Source organism: Monopterus albus, unplaced genomic scaffold, assembly GCF_001952655.1.
Source record: "Monopterus albus unplaced genomic scaffold, M_albus_1.0 scaffold6.1, whole genome shotgun sequence".
NCBI classification, from domain to species: Eukaryota; Metazoa; Chordata; class Actinopteri; order Synbranchiformes; family Synbranchidae; genus Monopterus; species Monopterus albus.
In genome coordinates, this window is record NW_018127886.1 from 7,080,215 (window position 1) to 7,089,529 (window position 9,315).

A 9,315-nucleotide genomic window follows, 5' to 3' on the forward strand; every position below is an offset into this window, starting at 1 on the left:
TGTGATCTGTGTATCTGTTGCACATTTGTAGAAGAATTCAGGATGAGAAGTGATTTGGATCATCTGAGGCTACTGTGATATTCAATCTTCATAATGCACAGTGGATTTGTGTGTGTGTGTGTGTGTGTGTGTGTGTGTGCGCAGTCTTGATGGATTGCTTCTTTGGCAGAGAGATTTGTCACTCAGCAGGGGAGAGTGTGGTTAAAACATATATACACTGAACAAAGTTGGGTTCAGTTGTAGAGGTGATGAGAGAGGGGGATGAAGAATGTATGTGTGCAGCAGGTCATGATGGGACCATCTCTAAGGATGTGTGCATGCTGTATGGCATGAAAGGTGGAGCGTCTGTGAATGAAGGCTATTTACTGAAAGTGCAAATTCTTGTTTTTGCGTATGAGGACACTGCATGTGCTGTAAATGTATATATATGTGTGTGTGTGTAGCTTGTAATGTGTAGTGACAGTAGAGTATGGTAGAGTGATGTGGAAATAATGACAGCTGTCACAATACTAGACAAAGAATAAACTTCATTAGAAATGTTACTAATGGGTGCACACACCCACAAACAAGAGAAAGGCTTTTACTGTGTGTGTCTTGTCTATATCAATGCAGTGGTTAAAAAAAAAAAAAAAAAAAGGTTAACGATATACCACTACTTCTATTACTACTACTTTATGTGGTATATAAAACTGTGGTCATCAGCCCATCGACTTGGTGAGTTTTGTCAAGTTTGAAGTTAAATCAAAGTAGTTGAAAGGTACTGTGTGTGTTGATTTTCACCACTTACAGCAGGAGGCTCACTCTCTATAGAACTGTACTTGTTCCATATGGCACAAAGCAAATCACATGAAGACTTTTATTGTGAAGCAACTACAGGAAAGATTTCGTATTTGTCACTGAAGTTAGCGGTGCACATTGCTGTTGTTTGCTATAGATTATTGGACAGAACAAACTTTTCTTCACACAGGACCAGTTTTAAATATTGCATAGAGGAACTGTGCAAGCAGTAAGGTACAGTAAGCTGCGGGCATCAGGCTCCAGACTTGTATAAGAGTCTGTGTTTCTTTGTGTTCTTGAAGGATTGCACTCGTAGTGATGGGTCTGATTATCCTTGTTCTAGAGTTGGGGATTACCCCCTGCTGACCCAAAAGCGAAGACACATCCATTATGGTCACCACACACATATACACAGATTTGTAGGTCTGGGGATGTTTCCGAAAGGATTATGTAGAGTCAGCCGATGGTTTGACTAAATCCAATAGTATATAAACAATCTTAAATAAGCACAAGATGTCATCAGCACACATGGACGCACACATAACAATAAAGACATACATACACCCACAGAGTTGGGAATACATTCAGGGGAGACCTACACAAAGAGAGAGAGAGAGTCCCCAGTATTATCATCACCTAAACAGCCTAAAAGAATTTTATAGTGGAGGGATCTGGGGGTGAGGGGTTAGGGGGCTGAGGAGGTTTAGAGAGTAGTCGAAGAAGAAGAGAGAGACTTAAGGCTCTGGGGAGAGAAGAGAATGAAATCGGGGGGGGGGGGGTGTAATGGGCAGAGCAGGTTTTGGGAGCTAGTTTGAGTTGACACCTAAATTAACAAACAGCCTTCATGCTCCCTTTATGAGCAGATTTCATAATGCATTTTAGTAAGTAATTTCAGAGGGGTACGCGACCCTTGTTAGGATAAGCAGTATAGATAATGAATGGATTTCAGATGGGTATAGCAACCATAAATGTGAATTGTTCAGAAAAAACGAACTTACGTGACTTTTGAAAGTTTGAGTTCTTCCTCTTCTGATTCCAGCCTTAGTAACTGTCTAACAGGATGAAGGAGGCAGACTGTGCCCTCACACTAACCTCACCCAAAGTACTGAGAAAATAACTGAAATCTCACATTTTACTTTGCAGCTGCTTTTAGCACTTTATTTGATGATCTGAACCATCAAAACCAAAGCGGCCCTGCCCTGTATAACTCTGTGCGAGCACTCTCGCTCTCACATGAGATAACAGTAGATCTCACTGTTCTGACTGTGGTACTTGATGGTTAACCTTAGCTGACTTGGAATGGACCTACTGTAGAGATCCCATGTAAGAGCACAACAGATTGCAAAATGACTCTGCACACTGATCTGAGCTCTCGATTCGGGAGCTAATGATATTTAGCAGCTGCTGGCAGATGACACAAACACTGCAGATGAATTGATTTCTGTCCTGTCTGTGATCAAACTGAGCACTAAAGTGGATGTTTTGGTTTAGTTGAAGCATGGGATAGTATTATTTTGTTAATTAACTTATGCATATATGTTGTGTACATATCTATGATTGATAATCATTGTTATGCTCCAAACATGGTGCACTTACCTAAAATTCAATGTGACATCAACTTAACATTCTCTATATTGAAAATTTCTGCTTCACATTAACCAGATGGTTACTCACGCCTTTAACCTGATAAGCTAGCTATTTATTATGTCTTTGTTTTGAAGTTTTCTCTGCCTCCTTGTGGTCAAAATTATTTACAACTGCTTCAAATCAAAATGTTATTCCTCCTCCTCTGCTTTCCCATCTTCCTTTTCTTCTTCTTCATCATTGTTTTGGTCTTCATCCTCTACTTCTTCCTTCTCCTCCCCTCTTTTCTGCTTCTGTCTCTTTCTCTTCCTCCTTTTCCTTCTTTCTCTTTCATTTAAATGCTGCATTCCCTGGTTTTGTTATGGTGTCCAGTGGAGCCATAAAATACACACAATTTAAATTCAACATAAGCAGCAGTTGATGCTTAAACCACAGTGAGCTGGAAAGAGATTTTGTGGTTTTGTGGTCTGTTGAGTGTGCAGCTGTAAACTTTTATATTGTGCTTGCAGCAAATAAGTAGCTCAAGATCAACAGGACATTTTCTATGTCAGTTTTTGCTGCATAGATATACTGGAAATTAACAGTACCATATAAATAATGATATAGGCCTAAGGGTCACACTGAGGAAATGCAGTATTTATTTTGCCACAGAGCCACAAATAGAAAAGCTAATTTGTGTCACAGATTTGCTTTTAATTTACAACATTCCACACAGGAGTGAGTCAAAAGGCAGACATTTCAATAATCTCTGTTTAATCATTAAAGACTTTCTTGGATCTGCTCCTAGAGGGATTTAAAAAGGGACTTTTTATATGTAAATCACACTAAGAATAATCCATACTTATGTGTGCTGCCGTTTGAGAAAAAGGCAGGAAGGATTTTGGAAGAGAAAAGAGAGTTGGCTATGAGGAGCATGGATGAAAACAACAGGGAAAAGAGAAGAAGAGGAGGGGTGGATGGAAATAAAAGGAAGAAGAGAAAGGGAGGAGGTGTACAGAGAAAAGTGGGACACTTTCCTGGAGGCCCTATGTCATGAGATTCTCATTATTTACTTCCATGGATACCAAGAGGCCTCCTGCTGTCTTTATATTCTCCTTCCTCATCCTTCTTTTCCATTCTACCATTATTCTTCTTCCTCAACTTTTTGCCTCCCCAGCAAGATCACAAACATGACTCCATTCACTGTCAGCTAGCAGAGTATACAGTCTTTTAAGTAGCACTAAAAGAAGTACAGTACAGTGTCTTTATAGCCAAAAGTTCATGGAATAAAAACACATTAAAAAAATTAATGTGCTGGTCTGAACCTGAGAATAAAGTTTTACACAGAAAGCTCCCAGTGAGAGATGTTTCAAGCACACCGCTCCTCATAAGACAGGCGCCACAGGTGTACTGTCACCTGACCTCATCCCTGTGGAGGTGCTTTACTGTTTATCTGTAAGGTTGAATTTTCACTTAAAACAAAGTTCTTGCAATTTTCTGAGTAATTTCACAAGTTTACGAAATAATTTATATGGAGAGTGCAATTGTATTGGGCTCAGATTTGATAACCGACCACCTACAGGCTACAAAAGAGGTTCAATGTAATAATAATCCTGAAGCAAAATGAACATAATCCTGTCATTAAACCTCAACCCTCAGGTCAGCCTCTTTTTTCTTCTAGGCCATCATCCATTTTCCAAGGCAGAAAGCTAATCCTTTCAATTTGGGATGGTATCTCTTTCTTTCTTTAGGGGCTAAAACCCATAATCCTTTAAAAGTGGACCAGCTCTCTCTCTCTCTCCATCTTTTTGTTTTAAAGAATTTGTGTTTTAGTTTTTAGTTGGCTGCTGGGTTTCCCCCCAGCATTTGGGGATCTAAGATCAGCATTGTTTGATGGACTGAGTGCAAAAGTGGACAAACAGAAAATCCTATTGTAAAGAAAGTGACACTGAGAAAGAGAGAACAAGAAAAAAAAAACTAATGCAATAGGTAATAAGGTAAAACAAAGTGAATAAAAAGAACGCTTTTGTATATATACAGAGAGAAGAAAAGAAGCAGACATCTCTGAAGCAACATATGGATCCACACAGGATATTGAGCTGGTGGTCAGCAGGAGAAGACTGTGCTGAACGGTGTGTTGAAGTAGCAAATCACACACACCTTAGGAAACCCAATCTCCCAGTAGGAGCCAGTGTGGTTTTAACCTCCGGCCTTGTGACCTCGTCTTAGTTACAGCGCAGTTAGCTTAGTCGTTGTGAAACCATCAGATACTTGTGGTAAAGTTGTGGCCAGGGAGTGATTACATGTTGTTAAACCTGGGTGAAGTGCAAGTGACACTGAATGGCTCTGTGGTTAATTTAGTGTGGTGCATTCCATTTAGTATTACATTTCTTGAATGATTTGCAAGCACACGTCTATTTTATTGGATAAAGCTATTCATACTTTCACTGCTATAAACACACTGCAGGTGCTTCACTGTCTGGTGCTGTATCATGACATGGGTAAATGGCCTATGACATACTGTTGATAGATTTTAAGTAGGTACTGAGTGTAGCTGTGCATTAAAATTTCACTCCAATAAATTCCTGTACAATGTGGTCATTGTGTTTGTAGGTGTATCTAACAGGTAACCCTCCAGAAAAGCTGTAATTTCTACTTAGTTTCAGCTTTGCCCTCACTCTAACTCTGTCTTTACTCATTTTTATTTTAAATAAAATTTCCAACTCTTCACCAGGTGGCAGATGGGAAAACACTGTATGTACTGGGTAAGTGGATAAATACAGATAAGCCATAGATGATGTTTTGAACAAACATGTAGACTTCTTTTGCTTGCCCATGTCTTTTACTACTAGTGTGCCCACACAAGTGGAGGAGTTAACCCTCCCCTGCCATGAAAGAACATTAAAATCTGGATCACTGACTTTGCCGATGCAGCAGACGCTAACAAAATTCAGAAAGCATGTAAAAGTTTGTTCTATTTGTGGGTTCCTGCAGAAAGAACGGGGGTTAAAGGTAGAGCTGGGAGGTTTCAGTAAACCCTCTGGAGACAACCCCCCTCACTGTTTCCATCCCTCATTTCTTTTTTGAAGTAGATCCCCCATCACCTTTCAGGGACTCATTTGAATGAGACTGTGTGCGGCCAGCACAGGGCAGGGGTACTGACTGAATTTTGGTTTGGTGTGTGTTTGTGTGTATGCACTTGTATGGCCAACAGTATGAAGACCAGTTTGTGTTTTATACCATGGGAATGAGGGCATTTTGGCCACTCCTACAAAGAGCTGTTTGAGGGTTTGGACTTGGTTTTAGGGTCAAGGTTAGGTCTGGGTTAAGCATTTAGTTGTGATGGTTACAATTAGGACATTATGTCAGTTATAGTCCTCACAAAGATAGCTGTACAAAGGTGTGTGTGTGTGTGTGTGCATAGGTGTATGAGGGGATTAGTGGCTTTGGCCAAGGCTAATCTGTGAGTCCCCAGGAAGTCTGCAGAGCCCACCACTAGACTGAGTTTGTGGAATGAATAGTGTGAGTGTGTGTCCAGCCTTCTACCACAAAGCTGCCTCCCTTCAGTTGTGATTAGGAACTATCACTTCAGGAAATGAAATGAATGGGCTTTTTCCCCTCTAGCTGTTGAATGTGCAGAGTGGACAGTGTCATATACAGCTGCTCACACCCCTTCTGCTAAAACCATTTTGGAATGGGAAAGATTTTCAGGTTATAGTCTTTTACCCTTAAAGACACCCTAAACTCAAAACATGTTTTTTAAAATGTTTATATGCCTTAAAATGTCAGACTTCTACTGTACTGACTGGTGTATGCACACAGTTTGTCACTAACAGGGTATTTTCATGTTATTCTGTTGAAGGGGGCAGTGTTAGTCCACTTCCTAGAAATCCTGATTTCAAACATCCTCGGGCAAATCAAATTTGTGATGAGACAAATCGGAAAGCCAATCGTAGCTCACTATGCACATACAAAGTTCAACCATGCTTCATGAAACCAGATACTTAAAACCTCTGACCTGGGATCAGCCAGAGTTAACTTTTGAGTGTTAGGAGTGAGTGTTCACTAAGGTTGACCGTTGACAGTAAATATGCCAGTGTGTGCAGTTTTTGGATGTAAACCGGACCCTAGAGTTTCTTTACACAATGTATATAATTACTGTTTAACACTGAAATGGTGTGAGGCACGTACTGTTATTCACAACTCGTTAGCTACAATTTTGGCTTCTGGTAGCAACCTGAGTGCTGCTGTTAGCCAGCTCCTCAGGCAGGATTCCGGGGTGTTCCCGGGCCAGATGAGATATATAATGCTGTTAGAATGTCTCCCAACTCAGGTCGGAGATTCGAATCTCGGTGCCTGCAGTCCACGTGTTGGAAGTGTCCTTGGAACGTTTCACCTCTCATCCAAAAGGCCTCATCAGTTCTGCCCTTAAGGCTTGTGGATAGCCCAAGTGGGCCTTCACCAAAGCCAGGAAGAGGCCCAACACCAACAAGGAGAAACCAGAAACAAGAGGGGATAACACTGTTATCCCTAATGTGGCTGGTTTATCAGAGAAGTTTAAAAAAGATCTTTCGCAAACACAATATCCCAGTCAACTTTAAGTCAGGGAACACCCTGCTGCAAAGACTGGTCCACCTGAAGGACAAAACATCCAGACATAAACAGAATGATGTGTTATATGCAATCGAGTGTAGTCAGGAGTGTAACGACTTGTACATTGGTGAAACTAAGCAGCAGCTGCACAAACACAGGAGGGTCAACCCCAGTAGACCAGAATCAGCAGTTCACCTCCACCTGAAGGACAAATGACATTCTTTCAAGGACAGTGAAGTCCAGATCCTCTCCAGAGAACATCACTGGTTTGAGAGAGGAGTTAAGGAAGCTATTTTTGTTCAAATAGAACACCCCTCACTAAATAGGGGTGGTGGACTAAGACACAACTTGTCATCCATTTACAACTCTGTTTTGAGATCTCTGCCCAAACATGCCCACCAGGACAATAGGCGCTGGTCCACAGGGGAGGATTCACCTAATTTTGAGGAAAAACTATTAGACTATATATTTTTTTATAGCAGGGTATTAAAATGTCTCTGGAATGGAACTCTAAATACCAAAACCCTGGGGTACATAAGGCATCATCATGCACAAAAAGAATGACTGTGCCACTTTCTAAATAGAATGGATATCTGGCAGCCACCAATCACAAAATGACTCACTCACATAGCTCAAATCACTTTGGGACTGTAAGATGAGGTTGCCAGTGCAAAACCAGGGACAGCCTGAGTCTGGTTTATATCCAGACAAAGACTAAATTAGGGTGTGCTAGCATTCTTTTATGAATTCATGTGGAAATTGGATGACTGTGACTGTATAGCTTTGCAGATGTTTATAAATCTAATGCACATATTGTGAATGCATGTTTCTGTTTTTGTGCACCATTATTCTTCGAATCCACATATACATCCATGTCTTGTTCCAGGGGTTTGTTACAACAGCTGTGAAAGCTTCACAACCAGGCTGATGGTTGAATTACTGTGGGGAAAATGCTGTTATGACATTGTTATGGATTCTTATTTGTCATGATTCAGTGGATCTTCAAAATTATATAAAATGAATTTAAACATTACACAGTTTGATTATTAATCAATGATCAATAATCAAGTCCTAAATGGGCTTCATTCACAGCTCCTCCCTCAATTCTCAGTTTTTACCTCCATACAGTTTTGCTCCTCATCTCAGCTATTCCATTCACCACCCCTTCTTTACCTTTAGCCATAAACCTTGTTACCTAGGTCTCTCAGGTGTAGTGAGAGGTGCAGCAAAGTTTGACAAGTGAATGTGTGTGTGAATGAGAGAGAGAGAGAGAGAGAGAGAGTGCGAGTGAAGTGTTGATATGAAAAAGGTAATTGAACAAGACATCACTTGTAAATCACTGAAATTTTAGGGTGTCACAATGAGAGTATTTCTTTTTTTTTTTAACCATTTCAGTATCAGAGTCAGTATGTGTGAAGAAACACACACCAGCACACAGGGGTGTAATATATTTAATCTGTGGGTCCAAATTGATCGGTACCATGTGGTGCACATCATTAGTTCAGATGGTCAGGAGAGACAACAGAACACAAAGAGAATGATCAGACATAAAGAAAAAAAATGCAGCATAAATGTCAAAGTGTTTGATAAAAAATAGGAAATTAAATAATGTTCAGTTGTTATACTGTACTTCAAGCATGTCTTAAAGACATAAAGGCCTGGATGACCTGCTACTTCTTACTTCTAAACTCTGACAAAACTGAAGTTATTGTGCTTGGGCCTGAAAACCTTAAAAATCTGCTGTCTAATCATATAGTTACTTTAGATGACATAGCTCTTGCCTCCAGTACTACTGTGAGGAACCTTGGAGTCATCTTTGATCAGAATATGTCCTTTAAATCACACATAAACCAAGTCTCTAGATCTGCCTTCTTTCACCTGCGCAATATTGCAAAAATCAGGAGCATCCTGTCTCAAAGTGATGCTGAAAAACTGGTCCATGCATTTGTTACTTCCAGGCTGGACTACTGTAACTCTTTACTATAAGTATATCCCAATAATTCCCTAAAAAGCCTCCAGCTAATCCAAAATGCTGCAGCCAGAGTAATGTTAATGACAAGGCTCCATCGTATCTTAAAGACCTCGTAGAGCCTTATCATCCTAACAGAGCACTTTGCTCTCAGAGTGCAGGTTTACTTGTGGTTCCTAGAGTCCACAGAACCAGAATGGGAGGCAGAGCCTTTAACTATCAAGCTCCTCTCCTATGAAACCAACTCCCAGTCTCAGTTCGGGAGGCGGACACCCTTTCTACCTTTAAGATTGGACTTAAGACGTTCCTTTTTGATAAAGCTTATAGTTCGGGCTGGGTGACCCTGAGCCCTCCCTTTGTTATGCTGCTATAGGCCTAGGCTGCTGGGGGGCCCCATGATGCTCTGAGTTTCT

At 40.6% G+C, this 9,315-nt stretch overlaps 1 long non-coding RNA gene across 1 annotated transcript in view; it reads left to right on the forward strand.

Annotated features, from left to right (window-relative positions):
• Nucleotides 1-5,106, forward strand: part of LOC109968587 (uncharacterized) — a 7,088-nt gene extending 1,982 nt beyond the window's left edge. Inside the window, exons 2-3 of the long non-coding RNA XR_002276126.1 lie at nt 4,381-4,472; nt 5,075-5,106. This is a non-coding gene — a long non-coding RNA (uncharacterized LOC109968587). The remainder of the gene's footprint in view (nt 1-4,380; nt 4,473-5,074) is intronic.
• The last annotated feature ends 4,209 nt before the right edge of the window (nt 5,107-9,315 follow it).